This window comes from Saccopteryx bilineata, chromosome 1 (assembly GCF_036850765.1).
Source record: "Saccopteryx bilineata isolate mSacBil1 chromosome 1, mSacBil1_pri_phased_curated, whole genome shotgun sequence".
NCBI lineage: Eukaryota > Metazoa > Chordata > Mammalia > Chiroptera > Emballonuridae > Saccopteryx > Saccopteryx bilineata.
Window position 1 is genome coordinate 96,186,483 of NC_089490.1, and position 21,443 is coordinate 96,207,925.

Here is a 21,443-nt window from a genome sequence, read left to right on the forward strand (position 1 = left end):
GTTATTTTGTCATCAAATTATGTTGCAAACCCCTCGCCCAAAGTCAGATTGTCCTCCGTCACCCTCTATCTAGTTCTCTGTGCCCCTCCCCCTCCCCCTAACTCTCTCCCTCCCTCCCTCCCATGTCCTCCCTCCCCCCCCACCCTTGGTAACCACCACACTCTTGTCCATGTCTCTTAGTCTCATTTTTATGTTCCACCAATGTATGGAATCATGTAGTTCTTGTTTTTTTCTGATTTGCTTATTTCACTCCTTATAATGTTATCAAGATCCCACCATTTTGCTGTAAATGATCTGATGTCATCATTTCTTATGGCTGAGTAGTATTCCATAGTGTATATGTGCCACATCTTCTTTATCCAGTCTTCTATTGAAGGGCTTTTTGGTTGTTTCCATGTCTTGGCCACTGTGAACAGTGCTGCAATGAACATGGGGCTACATGTGTCTTCACGTATCAATGTTTCTGAGGTTTTGGGGTATATACCCAGTAGAGGGATTGCTGGGTCATAAGGTAGTTCTATTTGCAGTTTTTTGAGGAACCACCATACTTTCCTCCATAATGGTTGTACTACTTTACAGTCCCACCAACAGTGAATGAGGGTTCCTTTTTCTCCACAGCCTCTCCAACATTTGCTATTACCCGTCTTGTTGATAATAGCTAATCTAACAGGAGTGAGGTGGTATCTCATTGTAGTTTTGATTTGCATTTCTCTAATAACTAATGAAGCTGAGCATCTTTTCATATATCTGTTGGCCATTTGTATCTCTTCCTGGGAGAAGTGTCTGTTCATGTCCTCTTCCCATTTTTTTATTGGATTGTTTGTTTGTTTGTTGTTGAGTTTTATGAGTTCTTTGTAAATTTTGGATATTAGACCCTTATCTGAGCTGTCGTTTGAAAATATCAGTTCCCATATAGTTGGCTGTCTGTTTATTTTGATATCAGTTTCTCTTGCTGAGCAAAAACTTTTAATTCTGATGTAGTCCCATTCATTTATCTTTGCCTTCACTTCTCTTGCCATTGGAGTCAAGTTCATAAAATGTTCTTTAAAACCCAGGTCCATGATTTTAGTACCTATGTCTTCTTCTATGTACTTTATTGTTTCAGGTCTTATATTTAGGTCTTTGATCCATTTTGAATTAATTTTAGTACACGGGGACAGGCTGTAGTCGAGTTTCATTCTTTTGCATGTGGCTTTCCAGTTTTCCCAACACCATTTGTTGAAGAGGCTTTCTTTTCTCCATTGTGTGTTGTTGGCCCCTTTATCAAAGATTATTTGACCATATATATGTGGTTTTATTTCTGGGCTTTCTATTCTGTTCCATTGGTCTGAGTGTCTATTTTTTTGCCAATACCATGCTGTTTTGATTATCGTGGCCCTATAATATAGTTTAAAGTCAGGTATTGTAATGCCCCCAGCTTCATTCTTTTTCCTTAGGATTGTTTTGGCTATTCGGGGTTTTTTATAGTTCCATATAAATCTGATGATTTTTTGTTCCATTTCTTTAAAAAATCTCATAGGGATTTTGATGGGAATTGCATTAAATTTGTATATTGCTTTGGGTAATATGGCCATTTTGATTATATTTATTCTTCCTATCCAAGAACAAGGAATATTTTTCCATCTCATTGTATCTTTTTCGATTTCCCTTAACAATGCTTTGTAATTTTCATTATATAGGTCCTTTACGTTCTTTGTTATGTTTATTCCTAGGTATTTTATTTTTTTTGTTGCAATCGTGAAGGGGATTATTTTTTTGAGTTCGTTTTCTAATATTTCATTGTTGGCATATAGAAAGGCTATGGACTTTTGTATGTTAATTTTGTATCCTGCGACCTTACTGTATTGGTTTATTGTTTCTAATAATCTTTTTGTGGAGTCCTTCGGGTTTTCGATGTATACGATCATATCATCAGCAAAAAGTGATAGCTTTACTTCTTCTTTTCCGATATGGATGCCTTTTATTTCTTTGTCTTGTCTGATTGCTCTGGCCAGAACTTCTAGCACCACGTTGAATAAGAGTGGAGAGAGTGGACAACCCTGTCTTGTTCCTGATTTAAGGTAGAAAGTCCTCAGTTTTATGCCGTTTAATAGGATGTTGGCTGATGGTTTATCATATATGGCCTTTATCATGTTGAGATATTTTCCTTCTATACCCATTTTGTTGAGAGTCTTAAACATAAAATTGTGTTGTATTTTATCAAAAGCCTTTTCTGCATCTATTGATAAGATCATGTGGTTTTTGTTCTTTGTTTTGTTGATATGGTGTATTACGTTAACCGTTTTGCGTATGTTGAACCATCCTTGAGATTCTGGGATGAATCCCACTTGATCATGATGTATTATTTTTTAAATATGTTGTTGTATTCGGTTTGCCAGTATTTTGTTTAGTATTTTAGCATCTGTATTCATTAGAGATATTGGTCTGTAGTTTTCTTTCTTTGTGCCATCCTTGCCAGGTTTTGGTATGAGGGTTATGTTGGCCTCATAAAATGTGTTTGGAAGTATTGCTTCTTCTTCAATTTTTTGGAAGACTTTGAGTAGAATAGGAACCAAGTCTTCTTTGAATGTTTGATAGAATTCACTAGTATAACCGTCTGGGCCTGGACTTTTATTTTTGGGGAGATTTTTAATAGTTTTTTCTATTTCCTCCCTGCTGATTGGTCTGTTTAAGCTTTCTGCTTCTTCATGACTCAGTCTAGGAAGGTTGTATTGTTCTAGGAATTTATCCATTTCTTCTAGATTGTTGTTTTTGGTGGCATATAATTTTTCATAGTATTCTACAATAATTCTTTGTATTTCTATGATGTCTGTGGTGATCTCTCCTCTTTCATTTTGGATTTTATTTATTTGAGTCCTGTATCTTTTTTCCTTGGTGAGTCTTGCCAAGGGTTTGTCAATTTTGTTAATCTTTTCAAAGAACCAGCTCCTTGTTTTATTGATTTTTTCTATAGTTTTTCTGTTCTCTATTTCATTTATTTCTGCTCTGATTTTTATTATCTCCTTTCTTCGGCTGGTTTTGGGTTGTCTTTGTTCTTCTTTTTCTAGTTCCTTAAGGTGTGAAGTTAAGTGGTTTACTTCGGCTCTCTCTTGTTTGTTCATATAGGCCTGAAGTGATATGAACTTTCCTCTTATTACTGCTTTTCCTGCATCCCAGAGATTCTGATATGTCGTATTTTCATTTTCATTAGTCTGTATATATCTTTTGATTTCTGCACTTATTTCTTCTTTGACCCATTCATTTTTTAGAAGTATGTTGTTTAGTTTCCACATTTTTGTGGGTTTTTCCCCCTCTTTTTTGCAGTTGAATTCTAGTTTCAAGGCTTTATGATCAGAAAATATGCTTGGTACAATTTCAATTTTTCTAAATTTGCTGATATTGTCTTTGTGGCCCAACATATGGTCAATTCTTGAGAATGTTCCATGTACACTAGAGAAAAATGTATACTCTGTCGCTTTGCGATGAAGTGTCCTGTAGATGTCTATCATATCCAGGTGTTCTAGTATTTCGTTTAAGGCCACTATATCTTTATTGATTCTCTGTTTGGATGACCGATCTAGAGCCGTCAGCGGTGTATTGAGGTCTCCAAGTATGATTGTATTTTTGTTAGTTTTTGTTTTAAGATCAATAAGTAGCTGTCTTATATATTTTGGTGCTCCTTGGTTTGGTGCATATATATTAAGGATTGTTATGTCTTCTTGATTCAACTTCCCCTTAATCATTATGAAATGACCATTTTTGTCTCTGAGTACTTTTTCTGTCTTGTAGTCAGCATTATTCGATATGAGTATTGCTACACCTGCTTTTTTTTGGGTGTTGTTTGCTTGGAGTATTGTTTTCCAGCCTTTCACTTTGAATTTGTTTTTATCCTTGTTGCTTAGATGTGTTTCTTGTAGGCAGCATATAGTTGGATTTTCTTTTTTAATCCATTCTGCTACTCTGTGTCTTTTTATTGGTAAGTTTAATCCATTTACATTTAGTGTAATTATTGACACTTGTGGGTTCCCTACTGCCATTTTATAAATTGCTTTCTGTTAGTTTTGTATCTAGTTTGATTCTTCTCTTTTGTTTTTCTATCATTTGTTTTTGTTTGTTTGTGTTCCATACTTCTTTCCTCTGTTGCTACCTTTTTTAAGTCAAGTGTTTTTGTGGTGGTTTTTTTAAGGGTGGTTACCATTAAGTAATGAAAAGGGTACCTACCATATTCATTGTAGTACCCTATCTTATAAGTATTTCTGCACTTCATCATCCTTTGCTACTGTTAATCTCCATCCTCTCCCCCCTTTTTTTCCTTTGTTGTCACAGTTTAAGTTTGGTTTTATTGTGTTCTTGGTGGAGCTGTTACTTGTGGTGTTGTTTTCTTTTGTTCTTTGAATCTGGTTGGAAAACCCCCCTTAATATTTCCTGGAGTGGGGGCTTTCTGTTGATAAATTCTCTCATCTTTTCTGTATTTGTGAATGTTTTTATATCTCCTTCATACTTGAAGGATAGCTTTGATGGGTATAGTATTCTTGGCTGAAAGTTCCTCTCTTTCAGGGCTTTAAATATTGGGGTCCACTCTCTTCTAGCTTGTAGAGTTTCTGCTGAGAAATCTGATGATAATCTAATAGGCCTTCCTTTATATGTTGTACTCTTCTTTTCCCTGGCTGCCTTGAGAATTTTTTCTTTGTCATTGGTTTGTGTCATCTTTATTATGATGTGCCTTGGAGTGGGTTTGTTGGGGTTAAGAAAACTTGGTGTTCTGTTTGCTTCTTGAATTTGAGGCTTTAGTTCCTTGCACAGGCTTGGGAAGTTCTCGTCTATTATTTGTTTGAGTATATTCTCCATTCCATTTTCTTTCTCTTCTCCCTCTGATATACCTATTATTCTTATGTTATTCTTTCTGATGGAGTCAGACAATTCCTGTAGGGCTTTCTCATTTTTTATTATTTTTGAGTCTCTTTCTTCTTCTCTCTGTTGTGCCTCAAGTTGTTTGTCTTCTATTTCACTAATCCTATCTTCAATCTGGGCTGTTCTGTTAGCTAAGCTTGTTACCTCGTTTTTCAGCTCGTGAATTGAGTTTTTCATTTCTGTTTGATTTGTTTTTATAGTTTCAATTTCCTTGGTAATATATTCTTTGTGTTCATTGAGTTGTTTTCTGATCTCCCTATATTGCCTTTCTGTGTTTTCTTGTATATCTCTGAGTATTTTTAAGATTTCTATTTTAAATTCTCTGTCATTTAGCTCCAAGGCTTCCAATATGTTAAGTCTTTTCTCCATAGATTTTTCCACATCTATTTGTGTTACCTCTCTTTCTTTTGTATCCATAATATTCGATTTCCTCTTTCTTATCGGCATCTGAGGGTGGTCTTATTGATAGCACTAATTAGAATTAATAAAGAGTAAAAAGAAAAAAAAAAAAAAAAAAAAAGGGTAAAACACCCCACAAAAAAAAACAGTAATAATTTATTATTTCCCCCTTTTTTTCTCTCTTCTCTTTCCCTCCTCTCCCCTCCTCAGGGAAATATCGTGCCTATAATGGAGGGCCTGATTTGGGGTGAAGAGTTCAAGGGGCAAAAAAAGGGAGTAGGGACCTACTAAATGCAAAAAAAAAAAAAAAAAGGAAGAAAATCTTAGACAAGCATAAGATGATTTGCTTGTATGTGATGGTCAACTAAGAGATATAATGAGAAGGATAAGAGGGAATCAGAAAAAAGGACCAAAAAAGAATAATAAAGAAGAAAAAATAAAAATAATAAGTAAAAATCTGTTGTATTAAGTGGAGCGAAGACTAAATACAATGGAGACCTTGGGTTGGGAGGACCCAAAATGCCACAAAAATAAACAAACAAGAGAAAAAAAAATAAAAACAAAAGCAAAAAAGAGAAATAAAGCCAAAAAAAAGCCTTGAGTCCCAAATTAACTAATTTGTTCGTGATTGAGGATTATATGGGAGGAAAGTAAAATGAGAAAAGAAAAAACGAATAGAAAGGAAAAAATAAGAAAAAGAGAAAAATGAAGGAAGAAATAAAATAGGAGGAGAAAAAAACAAAATAAAGCAAGACAAAAAAAAAACAAAAGAGGAGAGAGTGAGAGTTAAGTGTTTTGGAGTATAACCTTAAAGGAGGGTGAGGATGAAGAAGAAAAATAAAATGCAACACTCATGGGTAGTGTAGTTCAAGAAAGGGGAAGCATAAGATGGGCAGAGAATAGAAGGACCGAGGTGGAGGAAATAAAGGCAAAAAGAAGAAACAAACAACAACAACAACAACAAAAATTAGTGGATCAAGTTGTAAAGTCTGTGGGTTTTTCTTGATTTTGAGAGGTTAACTTCTTCCTTTTTCTTTTCTCTCCCTCTTCCTAGTCGGTGACTCTGTACCCCAGGCTCTGCCCCTGTGTCACTCTTAGGTAGGGATTTGCAGTTGATGGGATTCTATGGCAATGTCATATAATTGGCTTTAGTCTTGCTGGAAGTAAAGGCTTGTTGGCGTTTGCAGGGTCCAACGATGAGAGAGTTTGCTTTCCTGGATTCTCTCTCCTAGTCCCCCCTTTCTGAATTAGCAGCCTGGTGATCCAGCTATAAGGCTGCAACTGCTTCTGCCTGGGTGTAAGAGGCTCAAAGAGCTGGGAAATCCCCACTCTATCCCCACTCAGTGCAAGGCTTTGGGAAAGGCTCTGGCAGTCAGGGCCTCCAGTGTAATCAGGCGGGGGTGGGAGTCAATTGTTGTCAAGGTGACTGTTCAGCGCCTATCATTTAGTTGGACCTCTCAACCCAGGCTTTCCACACTTTGTAGCCTGTTTTTGCAGGGAAGAAGAGGCACCAGTCTCTGCTTACGACTAGTGTAGTATAGACCTTATTATCTGCCAAGTCCTTCTTGTTAGCGTTTATCCCTGAATATGGAGGCTCTATCAATCAGAAGTTGCCCCCGCCCCTTTAGCGAGAGGCACTAAAAAATATCACACCTCTTGTCTTGGATCGCTGAACTGAGAGAGATCTTATCCATTAGAACCGAGGGTGCGCAGATTTTATGGGTTAAGCTAATTTCAGTGATTGGGTCGCAGCTGTGTTTCTGAAGGTATTTTAGGCTGCCTGCGCGCGCCCCTCCCCCAACGCTTGATTGTTAGCTTGAATGGCTGGGTGAGGTGCCCCGCCCATGGAGAGAATCTCCCAAGCCTCTCCCGCTCGCCCCGCCGCTGGATCGCACCAGGCGCAGGATAATGGAGCCTCCTGGGTGTGCGGGCCAGTAGGGTGCCCTGGGCGCGTGGAATGCCCAAGGCACGCGCGCGAATGTGGCGCTCCGGGCTCCGGTGGCCGGCGACCCCCACTCGCAGTGTGCGGGCCGCTGGGAACGTCAGCGGTGCTCAACCCGACCGGGCGCGCGCGCGGCGGCTCGTGGCGGCCGCTCGCGGTGGCGGTTCGCGGTGGCGGTTCGCGGGGGTTCGCGGCAGCTCGCGGGGGGCTCGCGGCGGCTTGCGGTTCCCAAGTATATGGGCTGACTCACCGCAGGCGCACTCCCTGGCGGCTTGAATGAGCGTCCCTGCGGTAGCTTCCTCCACACCCTCGTCTCTCAGATTCAAGTGATAACAGTCCTTTTGCTTTCAGTTTGTGTGGAACTCCAGAATGCTCCGAGGATAAATTTTTCTGTTTCTAGTTGATAAATTTGTTGTGATTTAGGGGAGAGCTGTCGGACTCGCTTCTCACGGCGCCATTTCCGTGACGTCCCCGTTGTTTCTTTACCAACTGTCCGAATCCAATGCGAACCTGCATGGGCCGAGCTGCTGTGATGGTGGCTCTAGCCCTGGCTTTACACTGGTTTTCTGCTTTTCCCTTGTCTTCTTTTGTGGTTTGCCTGTCTTGGTGAGACACCAATAAATAGGATGGCCCCCCATCCTCTGACTCCGCCATTTCTTTATCGTCTGCCCGAATCCAATGGGAACCTGCATGTGAATGGCCACGATGGCGGCTCCTGGCCTGTAAAGCCAAGAGGCAGGGCCAGGGCCACTACTATCAAAGCAGCCGCCCAGCCCATGCAGGTTCGCATTGGATTCGGACAGTCGGTAAAGAAACAACAGAGCCACAAACTGATGGGCCATACTCTTTAATTCTAGCTTGCACCCGGCGGGCAAGTAAAGACATACACTGGGCTCCAAAAGCCACTCACATTCAGTGCTCACAAAGCCACTGACTTATCCGAGTTTCCTAGAATCAAAGGTTTCTAGCTCACCAGCCTTATTCTCCTCAGTTCCCCATCTCCTTCCTTATCCAGCGTCAAACTGCACAAACTGGCATCTCACTCAGCACTCCGCCATCTTGGCTGCTTTTCCTGGCCTCCTCCACGTGGCCTCCTCCCGCTGCTGGCTCTACTCCCTCTGCTCTCTCATGCTAACCTCAGGAACCAAGAGCGGGCAAGCCCCCGTTCTGCCCCTATTTTATATTGTAGCTTCACAACCTCTAATCCAATATACAAAATAGGGAAGTCTCTAATACAAAGTCACTTCTCTGAGGCATGATAGGATTGTACCACCCCACATCAAAAAGGGTAGGAAAGGCTTAATCCCAAAACCAAGCCCCAGGCTACAAGGATTCTGACTGCCTTTAGCCCACCCCAACACACATTAATATCACCTGGGCAACGGCCTCCTCGTGTTATCTTTAACAAAGTGAGCATAATACATTTTATCTGCCCAACATGGCCTTACAGCTTATTTGGTGTTTTTTCATGGGAAACATTGTTAAATACGAAGTGATGCTAACCTTCCTTTAAAGTGTTATAAAGTACTGCACCCCAGATTCTGAAAGGCATCGTACCTCACTTCATCTAGTCCATGTAGAGACATCCAGTCCAGATATATTTTGAAGAGTTTTATTAAAACAGGAAATTTTAATATGCCGGCTGCATATGGCTGACGTGGGGCATCTGCAGGCCCAAATCCATGCAGCCCCGAGTATATTTCAGAGGCTGGTTATATACCCTCTGACCACATACAGGTTGGGGGGGGGCATGACAGCATGACACAATCATTAACAAGATTAACATTTAACAAGATTTATGTTACATTAACAAGATTAACAGTTGTCTAGGGGGATTTACTAAAAACGTAAAACTTTCAAGGTAATATATACAATCAAAGACATTCATAAATCCTTTCAGTATCTCCCCTCGTATGCCTAGAGGTACATGTTAATCTCAGGATTCCAGGAAGGGAGAGAGATAAGATCAGTGTAGGGTGGTATGCAAATTTTGTCTCTTATTGAAAGCGAAAGGGAGTTCCTCAGCCTTAATCCTTTTAGAGAATTTAAAAACAAATGACCCTAGTCATCCTTGTAAATCAGGAGACTTCTATATTCTTTATCCTCCATTTTCCAAAGAAAGGACAGGAAAGCCTGACCTTTTCTTTCTAGAATATCAATATTAATTTGCAGCTTTTTGGTACCTTACAACAAGAGTATATTTGTACAAAATGAGATGTTAAAAATCTGATACGCCCTGCTATAATGTTACCAGTTGTTGGGCAGATAAAATGTATTATGCTCACTTTGTTAAAGATGGCTCCGCTGCCCACGTGAGGCCATCACCCAGGTGATATTAATGTGTGTTGAGAATCGTTGTAGCCTGAGGCTTGGTTTTGGGATTAAGCCTTTCCCACCCTTTTTGCTGTGGGGTGGTACAATCCAATCATGCCTCAGAGAAATGACTTTGTATTAGGGACTTCCCTACTTTGTATATTGGATTAAAGGTTGTGAAGCTACAATATAAAGTGGGGGCGAACGGGAGTTGGTGCTCTTGGTTCCTGAGATTATCATTAGAAGAGAGAGCAGAGGAGAGCAGAGAAAGGCCACGTGGAGGAGGCCAGGAGAAGCAGCCAAGATGGCGGAGTGCTGAGTGAGATGCCAGTTTGTGTAGAGTTTGTATTTGGGATAAGGAAGGAGATGGGGAACAGAGGTGAAAAAGTCTGGTGAGCTAGAAACCTTTGATTTTAGGAAACTCGGATAAGTCAGTGGCTTTGTGAGCACTGAATGTGACTGGGTTTTGGAGCCCAGTGTGTATTTTTACTTGCCCGCCGGGTGCAAGCTAGAATTAAAGACTATGGCCCACCAGTTTGTGGCTCCGTTGTTTCTTTACCGACTGTCCGAATCCAATGCGAACCTGCATGGGCTGGGCTGCTCTGATGGTAGCCCTGGCCCTGCCTTCTGGCTTTACACCAGTCATACTTTTAAATTGTATGTCACAGAAATAACCAAATTCTTTTGTCAATTGCTTTCTAATGAACTCTCATTAGATCTCTAACCATGAGCATCTTTATGTCTTGCCATTTACAGACAGTTATTGTTCTACTCTGATGCTTTCACAAGTGTTGCTGCCAAGGTGCTCATCTTCAAGGAGATTCCTGGAGAAGATTCTGGCAAGTATAGGTTTCTGATTAGGAAGATTAATTTACCTTCATGTGGGTGGGGCAATGTTGGGCAGATAAAATGTATTATGCTCACTTTGTAAAAGATAACGCTGCCCACGTGGAGGTGCCCAGGTGATATTAATGTGTGTCTCTGTGGGCGGGTAGAATCCTTGTAGCCTGGTGCTTGGTTTTGGAATTAAGCCTTTCCCACCCGGTTTGATGTGGGGTGGTACAATCCAATCATGCCTCAGAGAAGTGTCTTTGTATTAGAGACTTCCCTATTTTGTATATTGGATTAAAGGTTTGGAATCTACACTATAAAATGGGGGCAGAATGAGAGCTTGCGCTCTTGGTTCCTGGGATGATTAGCATGAGAGAGCAGAAGGAGCAGAGCAGAGAGCAGAAAGAGGCCATGTGGCCAAGAGAAGCAGCCAAGATGGCGGAGTGCTGAGTGAGATGCCAGTTTGTGCAGAGTTTGTATCTGGGATAAGGAAGGTGATGGGGAACTGAGGAGAATAAGGCTGGTGAGCTAGAAACCTTTGATTCTAGGAAACTCGGATAAGTCAGTGGCTTTGTGAGCATTGAATGTGAGTGGGTTTTGGAGCCCAGTATGTATTTTTACTTGCCCGCCGGGTGCAAGCTAGAATTAAAGACTATGGCCCATCAGTTTTTGGCTCCGCTGTTTCTTTACCGACTGTCCAAATGCAACGCGAACCTGCATGGACCGGGCTGCTTTGATAGTGGCAGCCCTGGCCACTGGCTTTACAGGCAACAAGGAACCTTTCAAGTACTTCCCTAAGGCTACTTGCTCAGCCCCACAATCTGTCCTGGGACGGCAGCCTGAGCCCTGTCCCTGTTCTCCTTCCACACATCAGTAAGATGAGCCTGTTACCCTGATGACAGAACGGTACCATGTGAGGACTTGCCTCTATCGCTGGACACTCCATGAACTTTGCCGGATCATCTGCAAGGGAGAAAATGGGCGATGAACCCATAGAAAAGTCAAGGCCCAGGCACTGCCGTAAAGCTCTGAGGAGTCATTTGGTTGGAAAAATGGCTGTTGTCCCACAAGCTGTGACTGATAAAGTGCAACCCTTAAGAATGCGAAAGATGGCCTGACCAGGTGGTGGCACAGTGGTTAGAGCATCAGACTTGGATGCCGAGGACCCAGGTTCGAGACCCCAAGGTTGCCAGCTTGAGTGCGGGCTCATCTGGTTCAAGCAAAGCTCACCAGCTTGGACCCAAGGTCGCTGGCTCAAGCAAGTGGTTACTAGGTGTAAAGCCAGTAGCCAAGGCCACTATCACAGCCGCCGCCTGGCCCATGCAGGTTTGCATTGGATTCGGACAGTCGGTAAAGAAACAACAAAGCCAAAAACTGGTGGGCCATCATTTTAATCCTATCTTGCACCCGGCGGGCAAGTAAAAACACATACTGGGCTCCAAAACCCACTCACATTCAGCGCTCACAAAGCTACTGACTTATCCGAGTTTCCTAGAATCAAAGGTTTCTAGCTCGCCAAATTATTCACCTCTGTTCCCCATCTCCTTCCTTCTCTCTGCACAAACTCTGCACAAACTGGCTTCTCACTCAACACTCTGCCATCTTGGCTGCTTTTCCTGGCCACAAGGCCTCTTTCTCTGCTCTCCTCTACTCTCTCATGCTAATCTCAGGAACCAAGAGTAACTCTGGTTCTGCCCTCATTTTATAGTGTAGCTTCACAACCTTTAATCCAATATACAAAATAGGGAAGTCTCTAATACAAAGTCATTTTCTGAGGCATGATGGGATTGCATCACCCCACATCAAAAAGGGTGGGAAAGGCTTAATTCTAAAACCAAGCACCAGGCTACAAGGATTCTGCCTGCCTTTAGCCCACTCCCAACACACATTAATATCACCTGGGCAACGGCCTCCTCGTGGGCAGCGCCATCTTTAACAAAGTGGGCATAATATATTTTATCTGCCCAACACTCGGTCTGCTGAAGGCCTGCAGTCAAGGCACATATGAGAAAGCAATCAATGAACAACTAAGGTGTTGCAATGCACAACGAAAAACTAATGATTGATGCTTCTCACCTCTCCGTTCCTGTCTGTCTGACCCTGTCTATCCCTCTCTCTAACTCTCTTTCTGTCTCTGTAAAAAAAAAAAAAAAAAAAAAAAAAAAGAATGCAAAAGATGGTGTAAACCATTATAGGGATTTTGTAGGAATTTTATTCCCACCTGGGGCAGTGACTCTGTCATTAATGCATCCTGGTGAAAAAAGGGCACGCATAGGACAGAGGATCAGAACATCAAGCTGCCTTTGAGAAGACAAAAGGACTAGTGAAGCAGATTAAAGCCCTGGGCATCTCCCAAGCAGGGCAACCATTTGAGTTAGCTATGTCTGTGACTCCGGAAGGTATGGGTCAGGTACTGTGGCAGAGATAACAAAAGGGGAGAGTGCCCCTAGGATTTTGGTCCCAGCTCTGGAAGAGGCAGAGACCCAATATACTCCCATAGAGCAACAGCTCCTAACAGAGAGCCCAGGGCTCCTCCAGGTAGAGCCTCTCACACAGCAGCTGGTGAGCTGAACTCAGAATATGGCTGGGTCAATGGGAAGATGAGGGGTGAATGATCATGAGTGTGCCTGTAGGCCCAGTAGTTGCGGCCATGGGGTGCAGGTTCCCATTAGATTAAGACAGATGGTAAAGAAACAATGGAGCCAAAAACTGCCTTTATTGTAGCCTCGTAACCGGCCGGCGAGTAAAAACAAACACACGGGGCACCAAAACCCACTCATATGTTCTCCAGTTCGACAACCAGGAGAATCTTTTCTGGTTTTTCTTAGAAGCAAAGGCCCCCCACCAGTCTCAGCAGAGCTCGCAAGAGCCCTCACCTCTGTTCCCCATCTGCACACCTTCTCTCTTCTACTCTGCACAAACTCTATAAAAAACATGGCCTCCTTCCTCTTCTTTCTTCTTCTCTTAAAACTTTTTGGCGTGAAAACCCCTCCTCCAGCACACATTAGGATAACAAAGCCCCTTCCCAAGCAGGAAGGTAATTAGCAGTTTCACAAATCACATATCTGGGCAGCCATTTTTAACAATAAAAGTGAGCAACTCAGAAAATAAAATTTTACAAACTCATTTGCCCAACAGTGCCCTTGAGGTGTCAGGATGTGTAGAGGGACATTTGGATTCACCTGCAAGACCTGAGGTAGTTCTCCCTGTCTTCCACTGGCACAATCATTTGGCTGCTGTTTTTTTTTTTTTGTTTGTTTTTGTGGCAGAGACAGAGAGAGTCAGAGAGAGGGACAGATAGGAAGGGAGAGAGATGAGAAACATCAATTCTTCATTGTGGTTCCTTAGTTGTCCATTGATTGATTTCTCATATGTGCCTTGACTGGGGGGCTTCAGCAGACCAAGTGCCCCTTGCTCGAGCCAGCGACCTTGGGCTCAAGCTGGTGAGCCTTGCTCAAACCCGATGAGCCCATTCTCAAGCTGGGACCTCGGGGTCTTGAACCCGGGTCCTCCACATCCCAGTCTGACGCTCCATTCACTGTGCCACCGCCTGGTCAGGCCATCTGGCTGCTGTTTTTGTCCCCTCCATTGGGCTGGAAGATACTATAGAACATATAAGAGCCCTTAAAACTCACCTGCAAGCCTTAAATGATAGACAAGCCTGTCTCTACTGGACACTTAAGTGTCTTTAATGAGAAAAATTGTCCTACAAAATTGGATGGCTTTGGACATTATTATTGCATCACAAGAAGGCATCTTTATTATTATTCAAACAGAATTGTTGACTGTTTATACCTAATGAATTTGCTAATGTAGAATCTTTATTAAATCACATGAGAACTCAAGTAAATGCCCTGAATGATCCTACTCCTAACCTAGGAGACTCAGTAAAGCAATGGTTGGAATCATGCCTCTTGGTAGAGAAAATTGTTACTTATTCTGGGAATCATTTTAATCTGTTTTCTCTCACATGTACCTATATTGTTGCTGTGGCATCTGCCTCCTATGTAGCCAGGCAACTGCCAAATGAGCCACGTCCATGCCAGTGAAGCCCTGAAGCCCCTTGCTGACCACTCGAACACATTGTGGAAGGGGGTGGGGTGACATTGTAAGAGCTGGTCATGAGGGGTGGGGTGCTGGGGGAGGTGATCAAGGGGATGTGACTGCTAGTTGCCCCTCGAGCTGGATTTCACCTGGGAAGCTCTGAAGTGATTTTAAACCAGTACCATCCTTGCAGCGTGTGTTAGAACAGCCCCACTGGTCCCTCACTGTTTTGCTTGGCCAGCAGGTCACTGGAGCAAAGTGGCTTTGGAGCCACTTTGCTTGGCTCCAAAGTTCTGTCACCTTGGAGCCTTTCAGAACTGGGGAGATTCTACACTGGGATAAGATCTGATCCTACTGGCATTGCCAAAGGGGAAGCAGATGGTTTGGGGAAATCCAATTTAAAAATAGGAGAAATTGAATTAGTTCTCCAGGGATTTGTTGGCCAAAGCTTAAGTGAAAACTATTACATTAGCTGCTCAGGCCTCTCCAAGCCAGCATTATAACTGAGGGTGGGTGGGGTAGACTGAGGGAGCGTGTGGAGAAAACTTAGCTTGGTGGAATAAAGTCCTTAGACTCTGATGATCCCTGGCTTGGGACCCATAGAACTACAGCTGACCCTCCACTGACTTTCCGTTGTTCACACACCCTCTGTAACTTCCTTTACTCAGAGACCTACATGCATAATCCTACTTCTTTTGGAGTGTAGTCATACTTATTTAAGGAGAACACACCTCAATAGGCATATTTACTCTAAGAATTGCACTGCAGACCTCCTTAGGATATAAAGACTATGGGGCAGGTCTCATCTACAGTGGCTGTCCCAGAGAGTCCTTAAGCCAGTCAACTCTAACTAGGGAAGGAGTCCCAGGAAGTTCTTTCTGTCTAATTTCCTGAGCTTGGGAGGCCATGGGGTATCCTCAACATTGGTACTGCTCCCTTAGCAACAAGCACTGGGGCCAGGGATCCGTGTCCTGACCAAAGATAACAAGGATGCTCCCCCCCCATCAATACCTCTATTTTATAAGTAGAAAATCTAAGACATTTCATGAGAAATAAAATCCATTGTACAATGTATAAATAGTCAAAGATCTGAAATTCATTTGGTGTCTTAACTATTCACCAGCTTTAATCATTTACATTATTCATCCTAAGAGGAAGTAAAAAATTACCCATATTAAAACACTGAAAATAAACATCATTAATAAACACCATTAAACAATAAATAATTCAACATCTCTCTAACCTCTTTGTTTCATTAACTAGCACTCCAGAATAAATATAGTTATGGCTTCATATTTCTTTTAAAATATTAACTAAAATAGTTTTCAAAATAGATAAACCTACACCTAATGCCCTTTGGTTTTAAACAGAATTGTATCTTAATCATCAAGCTAAAGACATAAGAATATAATGATGTTGGGCAGATAAAATATATTATGCTCACTTTGTTAAAGATGGCACTGACCATGTGGAGGCCCTCACCCAGGTGATATTAATGTGTGTTGGGGGCGGGCTGTGGGCAGGCAGAATCCTTGTAGCCTGGGGCTTGGTTTTGGGATTAAGCCTTTCCCAACCTTTTTGATGTGGGGTGGTACAATCCCATCATGCCTCAGATAAGTGACTTTGTATTAGAGACTTCCCTATTTTGTATATTGGATTAAAGGTTTTGATTTCTACTCTATAAAATGGGGGCAGAATGGGAACTTGCTCTCTCAGTACCTGAGATTAGCATTAGAGAGCAGAGAGCAGAGAGAGGCCACGTGGAGGAGGCCAGGAGAAGCAGCCAAGATGGTGGAGTGTTGAGTGAGAGACCAGTTTGTGCAGAGTTTGTGCAGAGAGAAGGAAGGAGATGGGGAACATAGGTGAATAAGTCTGGTGAGCTAGAAACCTTTGATTCTAGGAAATTCGGATAAGTCAGTAGCTTTGTGAGCACTGAATGTGAGTGGGTTTTGGAGCCCAGTGTGTGTTTTTACTTGCCCGCCAGGTGCAAGCTAGGATTAAAGATGATGGCCCATCAGTTTTTGGCTCCATTGTTTCTTTACCGACTGTCCAAATCCAATGCGAACCTGCATGGGCCAGGCGGCTATGATGACATTGTCACTCGAAGGTCACTCAGTGTACTTGTTCACCATGTAATCAGACACCTTTAAATTAACTCCAGGAGAAAGTCTAAGGAATTCAAGTATGGTTCTCCTAAGCACATCAAGGAAAGTGCTAATACACTGGACATTTAAAAGACAATGGCTGGCCTTATCAGGCGGTGGCCCAGTGGATAGAGCGTCCGACTGGGATGCGGAGGACCCAGGTTCAAGACCCCGAGGTCACCAGCTTGAGCGCGGACTCATCTGGTTTGAGCAAAGCTCATCGGCTTGGACCCAAGGTTGCTGGCTCTAGCAAGGGGTTACTCGGTCTGCTGAAGCCCCATGGTCAAGGCACATATGAGAAAGCAATCAATGAACAACTAAGGCGTCGCAATGAAAAACTTGATGATTGATGCTTCGCATTTCTCTTTGTTCCTGTCTGTCTGTCCTTATCTCTGACTCTCTCTCTGGCTCTGTAAAAAAAAAAAAAAAAAGAACAGCTTATTTAAACTTTTGGTAATAAAACAAAACAGAAAATGAAACCCTTCTGAAAAATATTTTCTCAATACTTTATACTTGTGTAACACTGTAAAGTTTAAAGAATAAAATAAGCAAGAGAGCGCCATAATACACTTGAAATATGAAAGACTGTACTATAACATTTACAGGCACAAAATTCCTTAGGGTCCAAGCAAGTCTAGTCAACCTTCATTATTCATTAGGACAATTTCAGGAAGGCCTGCTAAACTAAGCAAATACACTACAAATGGCTCTTACTATTACCTAATTCTTAGGATAAACTCGCTTGTACTCGGAAGTCACGTGGATACTCTACACATGACTACTGTGTATCACTACTGGGTGAAATTTCTTAACTCATGATTTCTTCAGCCCCACCAACTCCACCCCCAGTGGTCAAAAGATTTTTTAGGAAGGTCTGAATCTTTTAAGAACAGTGTACAGTTTATCTCCTGATCTGAATCCCCTCTAATGCATGACCTGAACAGAATTTGTGAAGAGAGGGGCAAAGTTTTCTGTTGTTCTTATTTTATAGAACTCTGAAGATTTCAACCAAATTTCTTCTAACATGAAACTAGAGGTGAGTGGGTGGTCCACCCCTTCCAAATCTGAGTGCACTGGCTGCTGCTCGCACAGGCAGCCGCGGAAGAAAGCCACATGGAAGCGGCGAATGGCAGAGCCATGTGCGCCAGACGTGCCGCGCCCAGGGGTGGGGCGTGCGCCGTGCAGGTGCGCACAGGCTCCGCAAGCGGCAGGTCGCTGCAGACGTGGACGTGCTGGGCGACCTGGCCGGTCGGCGCGGACGCTGCGATGGGAAAGGAGACAGCGGAAGGAGTGGGGGCGGGGGGGCCTGTGAAGCCGGGGACCGACAGGCGCAGCGGCTGTGGGATGCCTTCTTACTGGACAGTGACAAACCTTTTAAAACCTTTTTGCTAAGCGAGCTTGAATGAGTTGCAGAAAGACGTAGCGATAGGGGGGTGGGGGGTGGGGATGGAGAGCAGAGGCCACGTGAAGAGCTGGGAGGAGCCACTGTATCAGGTCCCTGCACGGCCTGTTGCACAATCTAGGCTGGGGCGCACAGAAACTCGGAAGTCGTGGTATGCCTGCTGAGATGCCAGACACCCTTCAGACAAATCCCATGATTTAAGGGTTTCAGTTAAAGGGCTCTCTTCCTCTCATCCTGAAGAGTTCAAGAATGGCATGAGTAAGAGAAATGCAACGATTTCATAGATAAAACATAATTTTGAAATATTTTGGGTTTGCCCATAGAAACTGTTTCTTACGTTAACCTTTATTAGAGATCCTCCTCTCTTGCCACCTCCATAATGAAAACTTTATTTTTCCTTAGCTACCTACATCTGTATAAGTGCTTAGGGATGGAAAGGATATAAGAATTCTTCGTCATTATCACAGCAAGAATTGGCACAACCCTATCTCCAGCATCTCCTGGGGTGACCACTACTCCTGGAGAGCCTCTTCTCTGTTGGAGATCCCTGGTTTTAAGTTTTCTTTGTGTTCAGTCAAAATCTATTTCTCTGTGAGTCCCACCCATCAGTTCTCATTGTAGCCTCTGAGACAGTGAATACCCTTGATATAGCCCTTATAGCTCTTTAGATATTTGAAAACAAAGATCATTGTGTTGTTGCCCGTCTCTCCCCCAGATTAGATCCCCCCCCCTTCACTCTCCTCTTGGAGGACATGGTTTTAGGCTCCTCCCCAATAAGGTTTGTCTCCTTCAGGTTTCTGTAGTTGACCACCTTCCTTTTTAAGAACTGGCCCCAGGGCCCTGGCCGGTTGGCTCAGTGGTAGAGCGTCGGCCTGGCGTCCAGGGGTCCCAGGTTTGATTCCCGGCCAGGGCACACAGGAGAAGTGCCCATCTGCTTCTCCACCCCTCCCCCTCTCCTTCCTCTCTGTCTCTCTCTTCCCCTCCCGCAGCCGAGGCTCCATTGGAGCAAAGATGGCCCGGGCGCTGAGGATGGTTCTCTGGCCTCTGCCTCAGGCGCTAGGATGGCTCTGGATGCAACAGAGTGACACCCCAGATGGGCAGAACATCTTCCCCTGGTGGGCATGCCGGGTGGATCCTGGTCGGGCGCATGTGGGAGTCTGTCTGACTGCCTCCCTGTTTCCAGCTTCGGAAAAATGAAAAAAAAAAAAAAAAAAAAAAAGAATTGGCCCCAGATTGGAGCATCATACTTGCATTTGTGACTCGATTGTCTGTCTTGATCTTGACACCCATCTCCCTGAATGAAGCCCAGGACAGCCTCACTTAAGGTTGTGGTAAGCTACATTTCCATGTCTATTTTCAAATGAAATTGTTTCTCCCGCCTACATTTTGTGAGTTCTTCCAATCAAAAGATGTTCTGGTTTGTTCCTGTTGAATTTCCTCTTATGGTATTGATCCTGGGAGGCACCCTCTGTGAAACTAGAGAAAGATAAACCTTTATTCAGGTTTGTATCCAGTATATTAACTGTATGATCTTGGGACAAATATTTAACTTCTCTGAACCTCAAGTTCTCCAACTGGAAAGTGAAATAAAGACAACTCACTTGTCCCTTTCCTACCTTCACTATAGATTCGAAGAACTAAGTATGTTCTGAGCCTCCCCTATAGTTATGAGTACCCATGTGACAGATTTGGGCCAATGATACACAGATGGAAGTTGGTTTCCAGTATGTTGGAGGAAGCTTTCGCATTTTAGCTAAAAGGGATAGATTTAGTGAGCATTTGTCCTTCTCCCTTACTTTTTTTTTTTTTTAATTTTGTTTATTTTTTATAGAGACAGAGAGTGAGTCAGAGAGAGGGATAGACAGGAACAGACAGGAACAGAGAGAGATGAGAAGCATCAATCATTAGTTTTTCATTGCGCGTTGCAACACCTTAGTTGTTCATTGATTGCCCTCTCATATGTGCCTTGACCGCGGGCCTTCAGCAGACTGAGTAACCCCTTGCTGGAGCCAGTGACCTTGGGTTCAAGCTGGTGGGCTTTTGCTCAAACCAGATGAGCCCGCGCTCAAGCTGGCGACCTCGGGGACTCGAACCTGGGTCCTCTGCATCCCAGTACGACGCTCTATCCACTGCGCCACCGCCTGGTCAGGCCTTCTCCCTTACTTCTTGCTGTGAATGTATAGATGGCTGGAGCTGCAGCAGCTACCTTGTGACCATGGGGGACAAGCCAAGGGAATCAGAGATGCCATCTTTGACAGCGCCTAGTTGTTAAATCAACACCTTGTGGTTGCCTCCAGATTTAATACATGAGGGAGAAAAACCCTATTACCTAACCAGCTAAACATCTGGTTACCCTATTCAAGTTGTAAGGATCAGGGACTGTGGATTTTTAAATTTCATTTACCTATCATTTCTTTCTATTAAGATACATTATTTGAGTGTCATAATCTATTATTCTAGACCCTGAGATCTCTCTTTGAACTATAACTGTTACCCAAATTACTGCATTTCCTTCAGACCTTTGAAATGTATGATATTTAATAATGACCCAAGTTATCATTTAAAACACCAACCAGGATAGGGCAACGCAGGGCCCCTAGCCCATCAACAGAGACCCCTCCCCTTCATGAGGGTGTCTGGCCGCCTGTGGATCTGCCTCATTGTGCTAGAAGTCCACCCATACTTCTCCATTTTGCCCATGAAGCTCATGAGGTGCCCTAGCCTTTCACTGAAACAAAAATTCACTACTCCGGGAGTGTCTTAATGCACTAGTCCAAACCCTCTTCCCAAGGCAGTGACAGCAGCATGAGAGCTGGGACACACGGGACCTTGGCTCACTTGTACCACACCACTGTAGAAGACATGGGATGTGGAGATGGGCTCTTGTGAGGAGAGTGCCAGGAGTCTGGGCATTGTAAAGTACCTTCAGTTCTTGAAGGGCACCAGGTGAAGTAATAATAACCTTTTATTATCCAGCTGTTTATATTCAAATTTATTGCCTTGGGCTGCTTTATCAGTTGAACCAAGAGGCTAAAATACCCAGCTATAGGTTTCTTATTTATTTATTTATTTATTTATTTATTTATTTATTTATTTATTTCAGAGACAGGGAGTGAGTCAGAGAGAGGGACAGACAGGGACAGAGAGAGATGAGAAGCATCAATCATTAGTTTTCCATTGCGCGTTGCAACACCTTAGTTGTTCATTGATTGCTTTCTCATATGTGCCTTGACCGTGGGCCTTCAGCAGACTGAGTAACCCCTTGCTGGAGCCAGCGACCCTGGGTCCAAGCTGGTGAGCTTTGCTCAAACCAGATGAGCCCGCGCTCAAGCTGGCAATCTCCGGGTCTTGAACCTGGGTCCTCTGCATCCCAGTCCGACGCTCTATCCACTGCGCCACTGCCCGGTCAGGCTATAGGTTTCTCTTTTGCTTAAGGAAGTTCTTTCTGGACCCACAGCTGTTGTTGCTATAGGCAGTC